General features: G+C 48.0%; 31 non-coding genes across 31 annotated transcripts; 7 read left to right on the top strand and 24 right to left on the bottom strand.

Annotated features, from left to right (window-relative positions):
• The first annotated feature begins 975 nt into the window (after positions 1-975).
• On the top strand, positions 976-1,047 carry trnad-guc (transfer RNA aspartic acid (anticodon GUC)). The gene has a single exon. It is a non-coding gene; the product is annotated as a tRNA-Asp (tRNA).
• A 103-nt stretch (positions 1,048-1,150) lies between these two features.
• Positions 1,151-1,222, bottom strand: trnag-ucc (transfer RNA glycine (anticodon UCC)). Its single transcript has one exon. It is a non-coding gene; the product is annotated as a tRNA-Gly (tRNA).
• A 270-nt stretch (positions 1,223-1,492) lies between these two features.
• Positions 1,493-1,564, bottom strand: trnag-ucc (transfer RNA glycine (anticodon UCC)). The gene has a single exon. It is a non-coding gene; the product is annotated as a tRNA-Gly (tRNA).
• Positions 1,565-1,849: 285 nt separating this feature from the next.
• On the bottom strand, positions 1,850-1,964 carry LOC113089035 (U5 spliceosomal RNA). Its single transcript, XR_003286348.1, has one exon. It is a non-coding gene; the product is annotated as a U5 spliceosomal RNA (small nuclear RNA).
• Positions 1,965-3,014: 1,050 nt separating this feature from the next.
• Positions 3,015-3,086, top strand: trnad-guc (transfer RNA aspartic acid (anticodon GUC)). Its single transcript has one exon. It is a non-coding gene; the product is annotated as a tRNA-Asp (tRNA).
• A 103-nt stretch (positions 3,087-3,189) lies between these two features.
• trnag-ucc (transfer RNA glycine (anticodon UCC)) lies at positions 3,190-3,261 on the bottom strand. Its single transcript has one exon. It is a non-coding gene; the product is annotated as a tRNA-Gly (tRNA).
• A 272-nt stretch (positions 3,262-3,533) lies between these two features.
• trnag-ucc (transfer RNA glycine (anticodon UCC)) lies at positions 3,534-3,605 on the bottom strand. The gene has a single exon. It is a non-coding gene; the product is annotated as a tRNA-Gly (tRNA).
• Positions 3,606-3,890: 285 nt separating this feature from the next.
• LOC113089034 (U5 spliceosomal RNA) lies at positions 3,891-4,005 on the bottom strand. The gene has a single exon (XR_003286347.1). It is a non-coding gene; the product is annotated as a U5 spliceosomal RNA (small nuclear RNA).
• Positions 4,006-5,055: 1,050 nt separating this feature from the next.
• Positions 5,056-5,127, top strand: trnad-guc (transfer RNA aspartic acid (anticodon GUC)). Its single transcript has one exon. It is a non-coding gene; the product is annotated as a tRNA-Asp (tRNA).
• Positions 5,128-5,230: 103 nt separating this feature from the next.
• trnag-ucc (transfer RNA glycine (anticodon UCC)) lies at positions 5,231-5,302 on the bottom strand. The gene has a single exon. It is a non-coding gene; the product is annotated as a tRNA-Gly (tRNA).
• Positions 5,303-5,574: 272 nt separating this feature from the next.
• On the bottom strand, positions 5,575-5,646 carry trnag-ucc (transfer RNA glycine (anticodon UCC)). Its single transcript has one exon. It is a non-coding gene; the product is annotated as a tRNA-Gly (tRNA).
• A 285-nt stretch (positions 5,647-5,931) lies between these two features.
• Positions 5,932-6,046, bottom strand: LOC113089032 (U5 spliceosomal RNA). The gene has a single exon (XR_003286345.1). It is a non-coding gene; the product is annotated as a U5 spliceosomal RNA (small nuclear RNA).
• Positions 6,047-7,095: 1,049 nt separating this feature from the next.
• On the top strand, positions 7,096-7,167 carry trnad-guc (transfer RNA aspartic acid (anticodon GUC)). The gene has a single exon. It is a non-coding gene; the product is annotated as a tRNA-Asp (tRNA).
• Positions 7,168-7,270: 103 nt separating this feature from the next.
• Positions 7,271-7,342, bottom strand: trnag-ucc (transfer RNA glycine (anticodon UCC)). The gene has a single exon. It is a non-coding gene; the product is annotated as a tRNA-Gly (tRNA).
• A 271-nt stretch (positions 7,343-7,613) lies between these two features.
• trnag-ucc (transfer RNA glycine (anticodon UCC)) lies at positions 7,614-7,685 on the bottom strand. Its single transcript has one exon. It is a non-coding gene; the product is annotated as a tRNA-Gly (tRNA).
• Positions 7,686-7,970: 285 nt separating this feature from the next.
• LOC113089031 (U5 spliceosomal RNA) lies at positions 7,971-8,085 on the bottom strand. The gene has a single exon (XR_003286344.1). It is a non-coding gene; the product is annotated as a U5 spliceosomal RNA (small nuclear RNA).
• Positions 8,086-9,135: 1,050 nt separating this feature from the next.
• Positions 9,136-9,207, top strand: trnad-guc (transfer RNA aspartic acid (anticodon GUC)). The gene has a single exon. It is a non-coding gene; the product is annotated as a tRNA-Asp (tRNA).
• Positions 9,208-9,310: 103 nt separating this feature from the next.
• trnag-ucc (transfer RNA glycine (anticodon UCC)) lies at positions 9,311-9,382 on the bottom strand. Its single transcript has one exon. It is a non-coding gene; the product is annotated as a tRNA-Gly (tRNA).
• Positions 9,383-9,655: 273 nt separating this feature from the next.
• On the bottom strand, positions 9,656-9,727 carry trnag-ucc (transfer RNA glycine (anticodon UCC)). Its single transcript has one exon. It is a non-coding gene; the product is annotated as a tRNA-Gly (tRNA).
• Positions 9,728-10,012: 285 nt separating this feature from the next.
• On the bottom strand, positions 10,013-10,127 carry LOC113089025 (U5 spliceosomal RNA). The gene has a single exon (XR_003286338.1). It is a non-coding gene; the product is annotated as a U5 spliceosomal RNA (small nuclear RNA).
• Positions 10,128-11,178: 1,051 nt separating this feature from the next.
• On the top strand, positions 11,179-11,250 carry trnad-guc (transfer RNA aspartic acid (anticodon GUC)). The gene has a single exon. It is a non-coding gene; the product is annotated as a tRNA-Asp (tRNA).
• Positions 11,251-11,353: 103 nt separating this feature from the next.
• trnag-ucc (transfer RNA glycine (anticodon UCC)) lies at positions 11,354-11,425 on the bottom strand. Its single transcript has one exon. It is a non-coding gene; the product is annotated as a tRNA-Gly (tRNA).
• A 273-nt stretch (positions 11,426-11,698) lies between these two features.
• trnag-ucc (transfer RNA glycine (anticodon UCC)) lies at positions 11,699-11,770 on the bottom strand. Its single transcript has one exon. It is a non-coding gene; the product is annotated as a tRNA-Gly (tRNA).
• A 285-nt stretch (positions 11,771-12,055) lies between these two features.
• LOC113089024 (U5 spliceosomal RNA) lies at positions 12,056-12,170 on the bottom strand. The gene has a single exon (XR_003286337.1). It is a non-coding gene; the product is annotated as a U5 spliceosomal RNA (small nuclear RNA).
• Positions 12,171-13,146: 976 nt separating this feature from the next.
• trnag-ucc (transfer RNA glycine (anticodon UCC)) lies at positions 13,147-13,218 on the bottom strand. The gene has a single exon. It is a non-coding gene; the product is annotated as a tRNA-Gly (tRNA).
• Positions 13,219-13,493: 275 nt separating this feature from the next.
• Positions 13,494-13,565, bottom strand: trnag-ucc (transfer RNA glycine (anticodon UCC)). The gene has a single exon. It is a non-coding gene; the product is annotated as a tRNA-Gly (tRNA).
• A 285-nt stretch (positions 13,566-13,850) lies between these two features.
• On the bottom strand, positions 13,851-13,965 carry LOC113089023 (U5 spliceosomal RNA). The gene has a single exon (XR_003286336.1). It is a non-coding gene; the product is annotated as a U5 spliceosomal RNA (small nuclear RNA).
• Positions 13,966-15,015: 1,050 nt separating this feature from the next.
• trnad-guc (transfer RNA aspartic acid (anticodon GUC)) lies at positions 15,016-15,087 on the top strand. The gene has a single exon. It is a non-coding gene; the product is annotated as a tRNA-Asp (tRNA).
• Positions 15,088-15,190: 103 nt separating this feature from the next.
• trnag-ucc (transfer RNA glycine (anticodon UCC)) lies at positions 15,191-15,262 on the bottom strand. The gene has a single exon. It is a non-coding gene; the product is annotated as a tRNA-Gly (tRNA).
• Positions 15,263-15,538: 276 nt separating this feature from the next.
• trnag-ucc (transfer RNA glycine (anticodon UCC)) lies at positions 15,539-15,610 on the bottom strand. Its single transcript has one exon. It is a non-coding gene; the product is annotated as a tRNA-Gly (tRNA).
• Positions 15,611-15,895: 285 nt separating this feature from the next.
• LOC113089045 (U5 spliceosomal RNA) lies at positions 15,896-16,010 on the bottom strand. The gene has a single exon (XR_003286357.1). It is a non-coding gene; the product is annotated as a U5 spliceosomal RNA (small nuclear RNA).
• Positions 16,011-16,815: the final 805 nt, after the last annotated feature.

The raw sequence follows: 16,815 nt of genomic DNA, 5'->3' as shown, positions 1-16,815 counted from the left end.
AACGCCTGCCCACATGTGTTTCGTCAGCACCCCCCCCCCCCACTCCAAAACGGAGGAGTAAAACTCAAAAAAGTCCCCTCGGCCCACCAATAACCAAAAGCCCAATCAAGGCAATCTCTTTCTCATGCCTCTATCTGAAAAGTTGGATAAAATCTTATATGAAAAAAAAAGTCTTTTAAAGAAATCCCTTATTCCGAGGTCACCGTAGCCACCAGATCCAGTCTGTATCCGCTTCAGTCACCCGGATCCAGTCCGTATCCAGAGAAGATGGTGGATCAACACCTAGAAAGGACCTCTATGGCCCAGAAACACAGCGGAGACCGTGACAACTAGATGAGCCGCAGATACAAATCCCCTGTAAAGACCACCTGGACAAGACCACAGGAAACAGATGATTCTTCTGCACAGTCTGACATTCCTGCAGCCTGGAGCTGATCTACTGGTTTCGTCTGACAAGGGGAGAACTGTCTCCCCGACTGAGCCTGGTTTCTCACCGGGTTTTTTCTCCATCTTTTCACCGATCGAGTTTTGGTTTCTTGCCTCTGTCGCCTCTGGCAGGCGGAGCTTGGGACACTTCATGTACAGAGATATCGTTGACTTGATTGCAAATTATTGCACAGATACTATTTAAAACTGAACTTAGCTGAATGATGTCATCAAAGAGTTCAATAACGAAATGCCTTTAACTGTCATTTTGCTTTTTGACGCACTGTGTTCCTAATTAATGTTGTTCAGTTGCATTGACGCAATACTTTTTGTTTAAAGCGCAATTTAAAAAAAAAAAAAAAAAAAAAGAGTCCAAACAATGACCCCTGCTACGGGTAGTGTTCCAAGTGTTATGCGACTTCAGCTAATGATGGGTCCATCAGAAATTTTACGGTGCTAGGGCTGGGTCTGCGTCAGAAGAAGCCATGCATTGTTTAGTTATGTCAGTGCAGTGCCGTCGGTTGGGGGAGAAACGGCAGCATGCACGGCTCCTCGTTAGTATAGTGGACAGTATCTCCGCCTGTCACGCGGAAGACCGGGGTTCGATTCCCCGACGGGGAGAGCTGGTTCTTTTCGTCTTCCGAACGATCCATCCAAAATGTTTGGTTGGAGTCGCAGGTCACAGAAGGAGTTCTGCTTCGACGTCAGCCCGAGCCAAAGGACATGCGTTGGCCGGGAATCGAACCCGGGTCAACTGCTTGGAAGGCAGCTATGCTCACCACTATACCACCAACGCAGGTGGAAGTCAGCAGCTTTATTGACGCACTGTGTTCCTAATTAATGTTGTTCAGTTGCATTGACACAATACTTTTTGTTTAAAGCGCAATTTAAAAAAAAAAAAAAAAAAAGAGTCCAAACAATGACCCCTGCTACGGGTAGTGTTGCAAGTGTTATGCGACTTCAGCTAATGATGGGTCCATCCGATATTATTCCATCCAAAAGTTTTGGGTGGAGGCACAGGTCACAGAGGGAGTTCTGCTTCGACGTCAGCCCGAGCCAAAGGACATGCGTTGGCCGGGAATCGAACCCGGGTCAACTGCTTGGAAGGCAGCTATGCTCACCACTATACCACCAACGCAGCAGGCATTCAGCAACTTGCGCCGTCAGTAAGAAGGCTCGAAGTGCACGAGTCGCCGATAGGGCTAGAGGAGCAGATGAGATCTTTGTTTGGACCCGTCACTAAAGAGAGCCTTCAAGAATTTGCATCCCGTCACGTACAAGAAAACGCTGCCTTCCCATCCGGCTAAATAAACACGAAGTGGTCAAACGCAGAGAGTGCCCATTCAGACGATGACCAGTGGCAAGCCCTCTCGCAGCATGCTGGCGGACGGTCAAACTGATTCTGCTCTTGACATTTCGATGTAGCTCTGCAGTGAGCAGAGCACCCAAAAATACAGGTCACTCGCAAAAGTTCCCCTCCACGGAAATCTTTAGTAAAAGGCGAAAGATTTATGCGACAATGAAGAGAAACTCGAGCTGTGTCTCCAAACGCTCGGGCCTGTGCGCTGCCTCTGTTAAACTACTACGCTCGCCAAGGGTCATCAAGGGTGACAACGCCTGCCCACATGTGTTTCGTCAGCACCCCCCCCCCCCACTCCAAAACGGAGGAGTAAAACTCAAAAAAGTCCCCTCGGCCCACCAATAACCAAAAGCCCAATCAAGGCAATCTCTTTCTCATGCCTCTATCTGAAAAGTTGGATAAAATCTTATATGAAAAAAAAAGTCTTTTAAAGAAATCCCTTATTCCGAGGTCACCGTAGCCACCAGATCCAGTCTGTATCCGCTTCAGTCACCCGGATCCAGTCCGTATCCAGAGAAGATGGTGGATCAACACCTAGAAAGGACCTCTATGGCCCAGAAACACAGCGGAGACCGTGACAACTAGATGAGCCGCAGATACAAATCCCCTGTAAAGACCACCTGGACAAGACCACAGGAAACAGATGATTCTTCTGCACAGTCTGACATTCCTGCAGCCTGGAGCTGATCTACTGGTTTCGTCTGACAAGGGGAGAACTGTCTCCCCGACTGAGCCTGGTTTCTCACCGGGTTTTTTCTCCATCTTTTCACCGATCGAGTTTTGGTTTCTTGCCTCTGTCGCCTCTGGCAGGCGGAGCTTGGGACACTTCATGTACAGAGATATCGTTGACTTGATTGCAAATTATTGCACAGATACTATTTAAAACTGAACTTAGCTGAATGATGTCATCAAAGAGTTCAATAACGAAATGCCTTTAACTGTCATTTTGCTTTTTGACGCACTGTGTTCCTAATTAATGTTGTTCAGTTGCATTGACGCAATACTTTTTGTTTAAAGCGCAATTTAAAAAAAAAAAAAAAAAAAAAAGAGTCCAAACAATGACCCCTGCTACGGGTAGTGTTCCAAGTGTTATGCGACTTCAGCTAATGATGGGTCCATCAGAAATTTTACGGTGCTAGGGCTGGGTCTGCGTCAGAAGAAGCCATGCATTGTTTAGTTATGTCAGTGCAGTGCCGTCGGTTGGGGGAGAAACGGCAGCATGCACGGCTCCTCGTTAGTATAGTGGACAGTATCTCCGCCTGTCACGCGGAAGACCGGGGTTCGATTCCCCGACGGGGAGAGCTGGTTCTTTTCGTCTTCCGAACGATCCATCCAAAATGTTTGGTTGGAGTCGCAGGTCACAGAAGGAGTTCTGCTTCGACGTCAGCCCGAGCCAAAGGACATGCGTTGGCCGGGAATCGAACCCGGGTCAACTGCTTGGAAGGCAGCTATGCTCACCACTATACCACCAACGCAGGCGGAAGTCAGCAGCTTTATTGACGCACTGTGTTCCTAATTAATGTTGTTCAGTTGCATTGACACAATACTTTTTGTTTAAAGCGCAATTTAAAAAAAAAAAAAAAAAAAAAGAGTCCAAACAATGACCCCTGCTACGGGTAGTGTTGCAAGTGTTATGCGACTTCAGCTAATGATGGGTCCATCCGATATTATTCCATCCAAAAGTTTTGGGTGGAGGCACAGGTCACAGAGGGAGTTCTGCTTCGACGTCAGCCCGAGCCAAAGGACATGCGTTGGCCGGGAATCGAACCCGGGTCAACTGCTTGGAAGGCAGCTATGCTCACCACTATACCACCAACGCAGCAGGCATTCAGCAACTTGCGCCGTCACTAAGAAGGCTCGAAGTGCACGAGTCGCCGATAGGGCTAGAGGAGCAGATGAGATCTTTGTTTGGACCCGTCACTAAAGAGAGCCTTCAAGAATTTGCATCCCGTCACGTACAAGAAAACGCTGCCTTCCCATCCGGCTAAATAAACACGAAGTGGTCAAACGCAGAGAGTGCCCATTCAGACGATGACCAGTGGCAAGCCCTCTCGCAGCATGCTGGCGGACGGTCAAACTGATTCTGCTCTTGACATTTCGATGTAGCTCTGCAGTGAGCAGAGCACCCAAAAATACAGGTCACTCGCAAAAGTTCCCCTCCACGGAAATCTTTAGTAAAAGGCGAAAGATTTATGCGACAATGAAGAGAAACTCGAGCTGTGTCTCCAAACGCTCGGGCCTGTGCGCTGCCTCTGTTAAACTACTACGCTCGCCAAGGGTCATCAAGGGTGACAACGCCTGCCCACATGTGTTTCGTCAGCACCCCCCCCCCCCACTCCAAAACGGAGGAGTAAAACTCAAAAAAGTCCCCTCGGCCCACCAATAACCAAAAGCCCAATCAAGGCAATCTCTTTCTCATGCCTCTATCTGAAAAGTTGGATAAAATCTTATATGAAAAAAAAAGTCTTTTAAAGAAATCCCTTATTCCGAGGTCACCGTAGCCACCAGATCCAGTCTGTATCCGCTTCAGTCACCCGGATCCAGTCCGTATCCAGAGAAGATGGTGGATCAACACCTAGAAAGGACCTCTATGGCCCAGAAACACAGCGGAGACCGTGACAACTAGATGAGCCGCAGATACAAATCCCCTGTAAAGACCACCTGGACAAGACCACAGGAAACAGATGATTCTTCTGCACAGTCTGACATTCCTGCAGCCTGGAGCTGATCTACTGGTTTCGTCTGACAAGGGGAGAACTGTCTCCCCGACTGAGCCTGGTTTCTCACCGGGTTTTTTCTCCATCTTTTCACCGATCGAGTTTTGGTTTCTTGCCTCTGTCGCCTCTGGCAGGCGGAGCTTGGGACACTTCATGTACAGAGATATCGTTGACTTGATTGCAAATTATTGCACAGATACTATTTAAAACTGAACTTAGCTGAATGATGTCATCAAAGAGTTCAATAACGAAATGCCTTTAACTGTCATTTTGCTTTTTGACGCACTGTGTTCCTAATTAATGTTGTTCAGTTGCATTGACGCAATACTTTTTGTTTAAAGCGCAATTTAAAAAAAAAAAAAAAAAAAAAAGAGTCCAAACAATGACCCCTGCTACGGGTAGTGTTCCAAGTGTTATGCGACTTCAGCTAATGATGGGTCCATCAGAAATTTTACGGTGCTAGGGCTGGGTCTGCGTCAGAAGAAGCCATGCATTGTTTAGTTATGTCAGTGCAGTGCCGTCGGTTGGGGGAGAAACGGCAGCATGCACGGCTCCTCGTTAGTATAGTGGACAGTATCTCCGCCTGTCACGCGGAAGACCGGGGTTCGATTCCCCGACGGGGAGAGCTGGTTCTTTTCGTCTTCCGAACGATCCATCCAAAATGTTTGGTTGGAGTCGCAGGTCACAGAAGGAGTTCTGCTTCGACGTCAGCCCGAGCCAAAGGACATGCGTTGGCCGGGAATCGAACCCGGGTCAACTGCTTGGAAGGCAGCTATGCTCACCACTATACCACCAACGCAGGCGGAAGTCAGCAGCTTTATTGACGCACTGTGTTCCTAATTAATGTTGTTCAGTTGCATTGACACAATACTTTTTGTTTAAAGCGCAATTTAAAAAAAAAAAAAAAAAAAAAGAGTCCAAACAATGACCCCTGCTACGGGTAGTGTTGCAAGTGTTATGCGACTTCAGCTAATGATGGGTCCATCCGATATTATTCCATCCAAAAGTTTTGGGTGGAGGCACAGGTCACAGAGGGAGTTCTGCTTCGACGTCAGCCCGAGCCAAAGGACATGCGTTGGCCGGGAATCGAACCCGGGTCAACTGCTTGGAAGGCAGCTATGCTCACCACTATACCACCAACGCAGTAGGCATTCAGCAACTTGCGCCGTCACTAAGAAGGCTCGAAGTGCACGAGTCGCCGATAGGGCTAGAGGAGCAGATGAGATCTTTGTTTGGACCCGTCACTAAAGAGAGCCTTCAAGAATTTGCATCCCGTCACGTACAAGAAAACGCTGCCTTCCCATCCGGCTAAATAAACACGAAGTGGTCAAACGCAGAGAGTGCCCATTCAGACGATGACCAGTGGCAAGCCCTCTCGCAGCATGCTGGCGGACGGTCAAACTGATTCTGCTCTTGACATTTCGATGTAGCTCTGCAGTGAGCAGAGCACCCAAAAATACAGGTCACTCGCAAAAGTTCCCCTCCACGGAAATCTTTAGTAAAAGGCGAAAGATTTATGCGACAATGAAGAGAAACTCGAGCTGTGTCTCCAAACGCTCGGGCCTGTGCGCTGCCTCTGTTAAACTACTACGCTCGCCAAGGGTCATCAAGGGTGACAACGCCTGCCCACATGTGTTTCGTCAGCACCCCCCCCCCCCACTCCAAAACGGAGGAGTAAAACTCAAAAAAGTCCCCTCGGCCCACCAATAACCAAAAGCCCAATCAAGGCAATCTCTTTCTCATGCCTCTATCTGAAAAGTTGGATAAAATCTTATATGAAAAAAAAAGTCTTTTAAAGAAATCCCTTATTCCGAGGTCACCGTAGCCACCAGATCCAGTCTGTATCCGCTTCAGTCACCCGGATCCAGTCCGTATCCAGAGAAGATGGTGGATCAACACCTAGAAAGGACCTCTATGGCCCAGAAACACAGCGGAGACCGTGAAAACTAGATGAGCCGCAGATACAAATCCCCTGTAAAGACCACCTGGACAAGACCACAGGAAACAGATGATTCTTCTGCACAGTCTGACATTCCTGCAGCCTGGAGCTGATCTACTGGTTTCGTCTGACAAGGGGAGAACTGTCTCCCCGACTGAGCCTGGTTTCTCACCGGGTTTTTTCTCCATCTTTTCACCGATCGAGTTTTGGTTTCTTGCCTCTGTCGCCTCTGGCAGGCGGAGCTTGGGACACTTCATGTACAGAGATATCGTTGACTTGATTGCAAATTATTGCACAGATACTATTTAAAACTGAACTTAGCTGAATGATGTCATCAAAGAGTTCAATAACGAAATGCCTTTAACTGTCATTTTGCTTTTTGACGCACTGTGTTCCTAATTAATGTTGTTCAGTTGCATTGACGCAATACTTTTTGTTTAAAGCGCAATTTAAAAAAAAAAAAAAAAAAAAAGAGTCCAAACAATGACCCCTGCTACGGGTAGTGTTCCAAGTGTTATGCGACTTCAGCTAATGATGGGTCCATCAGAAATTTTACGGTGCTAGGGCTGGGTCTGCGTCAGAAGAAGCCATGCATTGTTTAGTTATGTCAGTGCAGTGCCGTCGGTTGGGGGAGAAACGGCAGCATGCACGGCTCCTCGTTAGTATAGTGGACAGTATCTCCGCCTGTCACGCGGAAGACCGGGGTTCGATTCCCCGACGGGGAGAGCTGGTTCTTTTCGTCTTCCGAACGATCCATCCAAAATGTTTGGTTGGAGTCGCAGGTCACAGAAGGAGTTCTGCTTCGACGTCAGCCCGAGCCAAAGGACATGCGTTGGCCGGGAATCGAACCCGGGTCAACTGCTTGGAAGGCAGCTATGCTCACCACTATACCACCAACGCAGGCGGAAGTCAGCAGCTTTATTGACGCACTGTGTTCCTAATTAATGTTGTTCAGTTGCATTGACACAATACTTTTTGTTTAAAGCGCAATTTAAAAAAAAAAAAAAAAAAAAGAGTCCAAACAATGACCCCTGCTACGGGTAGTGTTGCAAGTGTTATGCGACTTCAGCTAATGATGGGTCCATCCGATATTATTCCATCCAAAAGTTTTGGGTGGAGGCACAGGTCACAGAGGGAGTTCTGCTTCGACGTCAGCCCGAGCCAAAGGACATGCGTTGGCCGGGAATCGAACCCGGGTCAACTGCTTGGAAGGCAGCTATGCTCACCACTATACCACCAACGCAGTAGGCATTCAGCAACTTGCGCCGTCACTAAGAAGGCTCGAAGTGCACGAGTCGCCGATAGGGCTAGAGGAGCAGATGAGATCTTTGTTTGGACCCGTCACTAAAGAGAGCCTTCAAGAATTTGCATCCCGTCACGTACAAGAAAACGCTGCCTTCCCATCCGGCTAAATAAACACGAAGTGGTCAAACGCAGAGAGTGCCCATTCAGACGATGACCAGTGGCAAGCCCTCTCGCAGCATGCTGGCGGACGGTCAAACTGATTCTGCTCTTGACATTTCGATGTAGCTCTGCAGTGAGCAGAGCACCCAAAAATACAGGTCACTCGCAAAAGTTCCCCTCCACGGAAATCTTTAGTAAAAGGCGAAAGATTTATGCGACAATGAAGAGAAACTCGAGCTGTGTCTCCAAACGCTCGGGCCTGTGCGCTGCCTCTGTTAAACTACTACGCTCGCCAAGGGTCATCAAGGGTGACAACGCCTGCCCACATGTGTTTCGTCAGCACCCCCCCCCCCCACTCCAAAACGGAGGAGTAAAACTCAAAAAAGTCCCCTCGGCCCACCAATAACCAAAAGCCCAATCAAGGCAATCTCTTTCTCATGCCTCTATCTGAAAAGTTGGATAAAATCTTATATGAAAAAAAAAGTCTTTTAAAGAAATCCCTTATTCCGAGGTCACCGTAGCCACCAGATCCAGTCTGTATCCGCTTCAGTCACCCGGATCCAGTCCGTATCCAGAGAAGATGGTGGATCAACACCTAGAAAGGACCTCTATGGCCCAGAAACACAGCGGAGACCGTGAAAACTAGATGAGCCGCAGATACAAATCCCCTGTAAAGACCACCTGGACAAGACCACAGGAAACAGATGATTCTTCTGCACAGTCTGACATTCCTGCAGCCTGGAGCTGATCTACTGGTTTCGTCTGACAAGGGGAGAACTGTCTCCCCGACTGAGCCTGGTTTCTCACCGGGTTTTTTCTCCATCTTTTCACCGATCGAGTTTTGGTTTCTTGCCTCTGTCGCCTCTGGCAGGCGGAGCTTGGGACACTTCATGTACAGAGATATCGTTGACTTGATTGCAAATTATTGCACAGATACTATTTAAAACTGAACTTAGCTGAATGATGTCATCAAAGAGTTCAATAACGAAATGCCTTTAACTGTCATTTTGCTTTTTGACGCACTGTGTTCCTAATTAATGTTGTTCAGTTGCATTGACGCAATACTTTTTGTTTAAAGCGCAATTTAAAAAAAAAAAAAAAAAAAAAAGAGTCCAAACAATGACCCCTGCTACGGGTAGTGTTCCAAGTGTTATGCGACTTCAGCTAATGATGGGTCCATCAGAAATTTTACGGTGCTAGGGCTGGGTCTGCGTCAGAAGAAGCCATGCATTGTTTAGTTATGTCAGTGCAGTGCCGTCGGTTGGGGGAGAAACGGCAGCATGCACGGCTCCTCGTTAGTATAGTGGACAGTATCTCCGCCTGTCACGCGGAAGACCGGGGTTCGATTCCCCGACGGGGAGAGCTGGTTCTTTTCGTCTTCCGAACGATCCATCCAAAATGTTTGGTTGGAGTCGCAGGTCACAGAAGGAGTTCTGCTTCGACGTCAGCCCGAGCCAAAGGACATGCGTTGGCCGGGAATCGAACCCGGGTCAACTGCTTGGAAGGCAGCTATGCTCACCACTATACCACCAACGCAGGCGGAAGTCAGCAGCTTTATTGACGCACTGTGTTCCTAATTAATGTTGTTCAGTTGCATTGACACAATACTTTTTGTTTAAAGCGCAATTTAAAAAAAAAAAAAAAAAAAAAAGAGTCCAAACAATGACCCCTGCTACGGGTAGTGTTGCAAGTGTTATGCGACTTCAGCTAATGATGGGTCCATCCGATATTATTCCATCCAAAAGTTTTGGGTGGAGGCACAGGTCACAGAGGGAGTTCTGCTTCGACGTCAGCCCGAGCCAAAGGACATGCGTTGGCCGGGAATCGAACCCGGGTCAACTGCTTGGAAGGCAGCTATGCTCACCACTATACCACCAACGCAGTAGGCATTCAGCAACTTGCGCCGTCACTAAGAAGGCTCGAAGTGCACGAGTCGCCGATAGGGCTAGAGGAGCAGATGAGATCTTTGTTTGGACCCGTCACTAAAGAGAGCCTTCAAGAATTTGCATCCCGTCACGTACAAGAAAACGCTGCCTTCCCATCCGGCTAAATAAACACGAAGTGGTCAAACGCAGAGAGTGCCCATTCAGACGATGACCAGTGGCAAGCCCTCTCGCAGCATGCTGGCGGACGGTCAAACTGATTCTGCTCTTGACATTTCGATGTAGCTCTGCAGTGAGCAGAGCACCCAAAAATACAGGTCACTCGAAAAAGTTCCCCTCCACGGAAATCTTTAGTAAAAGGCGAAAGATTTATGCGACAATGAAGAGAAACTCGAGCTGTGTCTCCAAACGCTCGGGCCTGTGCGCTGCCTCTGTTAAACTACTACGCTCGCCAAGGGTCATCAAGGGTGACAACGCCTGCCCACATGTGTTTCGTCAGCACCCCCCCCCCCCACTCCAAAACGGAGGAGTAAAACTCAAAAAAGTCCCCTCGGCCCACCAATAACCAAAAGCCCAATCAAGGCAATCTCTTTCTCATGCCTCTATCTGAAAAGTTGGATAAAATCTTATATGAAAAAAAAAGTCTTTTAAAGAAATCCCTTATTCCGAGGTCACCGTAGCCACCAGATCCAGTCTGTATCCGCTTCAGTCACCCGGATCCAGTCCGTATCCAGAGAAGATGGTGGATCAACACCTAGAAAGGACCTCTATGGCCCAGAAACACAGCGGAGACCGTGAAAACTAGATGAGCCGCAGATACAAATCCCCTGTAAAGACCACCTGGACAAGACCACAGGAAACAGATGATTCATTCTGCACAGTCTGACATTCCTGCAGCCTGGAGCTGATCTACTGGTTTCGTCTGACAAGGGGAGAACTGTCTCCCCGACTGAGCCTGGTTTCTCACCGGGTTTTTTCTCCATCTTTTCACCGATCGAGTTTTGGTTTCTTGCCTCTGTCGCCTCTGGCAGGCGGAGCTTGGGACACTTCATGTACAGAGATATCGTTGACTTGATTGCAAATTATTGCACAGATACTATTTAAAACTGAACTTAGCTGAATGATGTCATCAAAGAGTTCAATAACGAAATGCCTTTAACTGTCATTTTGCTTTTTGACGCACTGTGTTCCTAATTAATGTTGTTCAGTTGCATTGACGCAATACTTTTTGTTTAAAGCGCAATTTAAAAAAAAAAAAAAAAAAAAAAGAGTCCAAACAATGACCCCTGCTACGGGTAGTGTTCCAAGTGTTATGCGACTTCAGCTAATGATGGGTCCATCAGAAATTTTACGGTGCTAGGGCTGGGTCTGCGTCAGAAGAAGCCATGCATTGTTTAGTTATGTCAGTGCAGTGCCGTCGGTTGGGGGAGAAACGGCAGCATGCACGGCTCCTCGTTAGTATAGTGGACAGTATCTCCGCCTGTCACGCGGAAGACCGGGGTTCGATTCCCCGACGGGGAGAGCTGGTTCTTTTCGTCTTCCGAACGATCCATCCAAAATGTTTGGTTGGAGTCGCAGGTCACAGAAGGAGTTCTGCTTCGACGTCAGCCCGAGCCAAAGGACATGCGTTGGCCGGGAATCGAACCCGGGTCAACTGCTTGGAAGGCAGCTATGCTCACCACTATACCACCAACGCAGGCGGAAGTCAGCAGCTTTATTGACGCACTGTGTTCCTAATTAATGTTGTTCAGTTGCATTGACACAATACTTTTTGTTTAAAGTGCAATTTAAAAAAAAAAAAAAAAAAAAAAGAGTCCAAACAATGACCCCTGCTACGGGTAGTGTTGCAAGTGTTATGCGACTTCAGCTAATGATGGGTCCATCCGATATTATTCCATCCAAAAGTTTTGGGTGGAGGCACAGGTCACAGAGGGAGTTCTGCTTCGACGTCAGCCCGAGCCAAAGGACATGCGTTGGCCGGGAATCGAACCCGGGTCAACTGCTTGGAAGGCAGCTATGCTCACCACTATACCACCAACGCAGTAGGCATTCAGCAACTTGCGCCGTCACTAAGAAGGCTCGAAGTGCACGAGTCGCCGATAGGGCTAGAGGAGCAGATGAGATCTTTGTTTGGACCCGTCACTAAAGAGAGCCTTCAAGAATTTGCATCCCGTCACGTACAAGAAAACGCTGCCTTCCCATCCGGCTAAATAAACACGAAGTGGTCAAACGCAGAGAGTGCCCATTCAGACGATGACCAGTGGCAAGCCCTCTCGCAGCATGCTGGCAGACGGTCAAACTGATTCTGCTCTTGACATTTCGATGTAGCTCTGCAGTGAGCAGAGCACCCAAAAATACAGGTCACTCGAAAAAGTTCCCCTCCACGGAAATCTTTAGTAAAAGGCGAAAGATTTATGCGACAATGAAGAGAAACTCGAGCTGTGTCTCCAAACGCTCGGGCCTGTGCGCTGCCTCTGTTAAACTACTACGCTCGCCAAGGGTCATCAAGGGTGACAACGCCTGCCCACATGTGTTTCGTCAGCACCCCCCCCCCCACTCCAAAACGGAGGAGTAAAACTCAAAAAAGTCCCCTCGGCCCACCAATAACCAAAAGCCCAATCAAGGCAATCTCTTTCTCATGCCTCTATCTGAAAAGTTGGATAAAATCTTATATGAAAAAAAAAGTCTTTTAAAGAAATCCCTTATTCCGAGGTCACCGTAGCCACCAGATCCAGTCTGTATCCGCTTCAGTCACCCGGATCCAGTCCGTATCCAGAGAAGATGGTGGATCAACACCTAGAAAGGACCTCTATGGCCCAGAAACACAGCGGAGACCGTGAAAACTAGATGAGCCGCAGATACAAATCCCCTGTAAAGACCACCTGGACAAGACCACAGGAAACAGATGATTCATTCTGCACAGTCTGACATTCCTGCAGCCTGGAGCTGATCTACTGGTTTCGTCTGACAAGGGGAGAACTGTCTCCCCGACTGAGCCTGGTTTCTCGCCGGGTTTTTTCTCCATCTTTTCACCGATCGAGTTTTGGTTTCTTGCCTCTGTCGCCTCTGGCAGGCGGAGCTTGGGACACTTCATGTACAGAGATATCGTTGACTTGATTGCAAATTATTGCACAGATACTATTTAAAACTGAACTTAGCTGAATGATGTCATCAAAGAGTTCAATAACGAAATGCCTTTAACTGTCATTTTGCTTTTTGACGCACTGTGTTCCTAATTAATGTTGTTCAGTTGCATTGACGCAATACTTTTTGTTTAAAGCGCAATTTAAAAAAAAAAAAAACCCGACGGGGAGAGCTGGTTCTTTTCGTCTTCCGAACGATCCATCCAAAATGTTTGGTTGGAGTCGCAGGTCACAGAAGGAGTTCTGCTTCGACGTCAGCCCGAGCCAAAGGACATGCGTTGGCCGGGAATCGAACCCGGGTCAACTGCTTGGAAGGCAGCTATGCTCACCACTATACCACCAACGCAGGCGGATGTCAGCAGCTTTATTGACGCACTGTGTTCCTAATTAATGTTGTTCAGTTGCATTGACACAATACTTTTTGTTTAAAGTGCAATTTAAAAAAAAAAAAGAAAAAAAAAAAGAGTCCAAACAATGACCCCTGCTACGGGTAGTGTTGCAAGTGTTATGCGACTTCAGCTAATGATGGGTCCATCCGATATTATTCCATCCAAAAGTTTTGGGTGGAGGCACAGGTCACAGAGGGAGTTCTGCTTCGACGTCAGCCCGAGCCAAAGGACATGCGTTGGCCGGGAATCGAACCCGGGTCAACTGCTTGGAAGGCAGCTATGCTCACCACTATACCACCAACGCAGTAGGCATTCAGCAACTTGCGCCGTCACTAAGAAGGCTCGAAGTGCACGAGTCGCCGATAGGGCTAGAGGAGCAGATGAGATCTTTGTTTGGACCCGTCACTAAAGAGAGCCTTCAAGAATTTGCATCCCGTCACGTACAAGAAAACGCTGCCTTCCCATCCGGCTAAATAAACACGAAGTGGTCAAACGCAGAGAGTGCCCATTCAGACGATGACCAGTGGCAAGCCCTCTCGCAGCATGCTGGCAGACGGTCAAACTGATTCTGCTCTTGACATTTCGATGTAGCTCTGCAGTGAGCAGAGCACCCAAAAATACAGGTCACTCGAAAAAGTTCCCCTCCACGGAAATCTTTAGTAAAAGGCGAAAGATTTATGCGACAATGAAGAGAAACTCGAGCTGTGTCTCCAAACGCTCGGGCCTGTGCGCTCCCTCTGTTAAACTACTACGCTCGCCAAGGGTCATCAAGGGTGACAACGCCTGCCCACATGTGTTTCGTCAGCACCCCCCCCCCCCACTCCAAAACGGAGGAGTAAAACTCAAAAAAGTCCCCTCGGCCCACCAATAACCAAAAGCCCAATCAAGGCAATCTCTTTCTCATGCCTCTATCTGAAAAGTTGGATAAAATCTTATATGAAAAAAAAGTCTTTTAAAGAAATCCCTTATTCCGAGGTCACCGTAGCCACCAGATCCAGTCTGTATCCGCTTCAGTCACCCGGATCCAGTCCGTATCCAGAGAAGATGGTGGATCAACACCTAGAAAGGACCTCTATGGCCCAGAAACACAGCGGAGACCGTGAAAACTAGATGAGCCGCAGATACAAATCCCCTGTAAAGACCACCTGGACAAGACCACAGGAAACAGATGATTCATTCTGCACAGTCTGACGTTCCTGCAGCCTGGAGCTGATCTACTGGTTTCGTCTGACAAGGGGAGAACTGTCTCCCCGACTGAGCCTGGTTTCTCGCCGGGTTTTTTCTCCATCTTTTCACCGATCGAGTTTTGGTTTCTTGCCTCTGTCGCCTCTGGCAGGCGGAGCTTGGGACACTTCATGTACAGAGATATCGTTGACTTGATTGCAAATTATTGCACAGATACTATTTAAAACTGAACTTAGCTGAATGATGTCATCAAAGAGTTCAATAACGAAATGCCTTTAACTGTCATTTTGCTTTTTGACGCACTGTGTTCCTAATTAATGTTGTTCAGTTGCATTGACGCAATACTTTTTGTTTAAAGCGCAATTTAAAAAAAAAAAAAAAAAAAAAAGAGTCCAAACAATGACCCCTGCTACGGGTAGTGTTCCAAGTGTTATGCGACTTCAGCTAATGATGGGTCCATCAGAAATTTTACGGTGCTAGGGCTGGGTCTGCGTCAGAAGAAGCCATGCATTGTTTAGTTATGTCAGTGCAGTGCCGTCGGTTGGGGGAGAAACGGCAGCATGCACGGCTCCTCGTTAGTATAGTGGACAGTATCTCCGCCTGTCACGCGGAAGACCGGGGTTCGATTCCCCGACGGGGAGAGCTGGTTCTTATCGTCTTCCGAACGATCCATCCAAAATGTTTGGTTGGAGTCGCAGGTCACAGAAGGAGTTCTGCTTCGACGTCAGCCCGAGCCAAAGGACATGCGTTGGCCGGGAATCGAACCCGGGTCAACTGCTTGGAAGGCAGCTATGCTCACCACTATACCACCAACGCAGGCGGAAGTCAGCAGCTTTATTGACGCACTCTGTTCCTAATTAATGTTGTTCAGTTGCATTGACACAATACTTTTTGTTTAAAGTGCAATTTAAAAAAAAAAAAGAAAAAAAAAAAAGAGTCCAAACAATGACCCCTGCTACGGGTAGTGTTGCAAGTGTTATGCGACTTCAGCTAATGATGGGTCCACCCGATATTATTCCATCCAAAAGTTTTGGGTGGAGGCACAGGTCACAGAGGGAGTTCTGCTTCGACGTCAGCCCGAGCCAAAGGACATGCGTTGGCCGGGAATCGAACCCGGGTCAACTGCTTGGAAGGCAGCTATGCTCACCACTATACCACCAACGCAGTAGGCATTCAGCAACTTGCGCCGTCACTAAGAAGGCTCGAAGTGCACGAGTCGCCGATAGGGCTAGAGGAGCAGATGAGATCTTTGTTTGGACCCGTCACTAAAGAGAGCCTTCAAGAATTTGCATCCCGTCACGTACAAGAAAACGCTGCCTTCCCATCCGGCTAAATAAACACGAAGTGGTCAAACGCAGAGAGTGCCCATTCAGACGATGACCAGTGGCAAGCCCTCTCGCAGCATGCTGGCAGACGGTCAAACTGATTCTGCTCTTGACATTTTGATGTAGCTCTGCAGTGAACAGAGCACCCAAAAATACAGGTCACTCGAAAAAGTTCCCCTCCACGGAAATCTTTAGTAAAAGGCGAAAGATTTATGCGACAATGAAGAGAAACTCGAGCTGTGTCTCCAAACGCTCGGGCCTGTGCGCTGCCTCTGTTAAACTACTACGCTCGCCAAGGGTCATCAAGGGTGACAACGCCTGCCCACATGTGTTTCGTCAGCACCCCCCCCCACTCCAAAACGGAGGAGTAAAACTCAAAAAAGTCCCCTCGGCCCACCAATAACCAAAAGCCCAATCAAGGCAATCTCTTTCTCATGCCTCTATCTGAAAAGTTGGATAAAATCTTATATGAAAAAAAAAGGCTTTTAAAGAAATCCCTTATTCCGAGGTCACCGTAGCCACCAGATCCAGTCTGTATCCGCTTCAGTCACCCGGATCCAGTCCGTATCCAGAGAAGATGGTGGATCAACACCTAGAAAGGACCTCTATGGCCCAGAAACACAGCGGAGACCGTGACAACTAGATGAGCCGCAGATACAAATCCCCTGTAAAGACCACCTGGACAAGACCACAGGAAACAGATGATTCTTCTGCACAGTCTGACATTCCTGCAGCCTGGAGCTGATCTACTGGTTTCGTCTGACAAGGGGAGAACTGTCTCCCCGACTGAGCCTGGTTTCTCACCGGGTTTTTTCTCCATCTTTTCACCGATCGAGTTTTGGTTTCTTGCCTCTGCCTCTGCCTCTGTACATGAAGTGTCCCAAGCTCCGCCTGCCAGAGGCGACTCTGGCAGGCGGAGCTTGGGACACTTCATGTACAGAGATATCGTTGACTTGATTGCAAATTATTGCACAGATACTATTTAAAACTGAACTTAGCTGAATGATGTCATCAAAGAGTTCAATAACTAAATGCCTTTAACTG

Source organism: Carassius auratus, unplaced genomic scaffold (assembly GCF_003368295.1).
Source record: "Carassius auratus strain Wakin unplaced genomic scaffold, ASM336829v1 scaf_tig00048485, whole genome shotgun sequence".
Classification (NCBI taxonomy): domain Eukaryota; kingdom Metazoa; phylum Chordata; class Actinopteri; order Cypriniformes; family Cyprinidae; genus Carassius; species Carassius auratus.
This window is presented reverse-complemented; position numbering and strand designations above follow the sequence as displayed.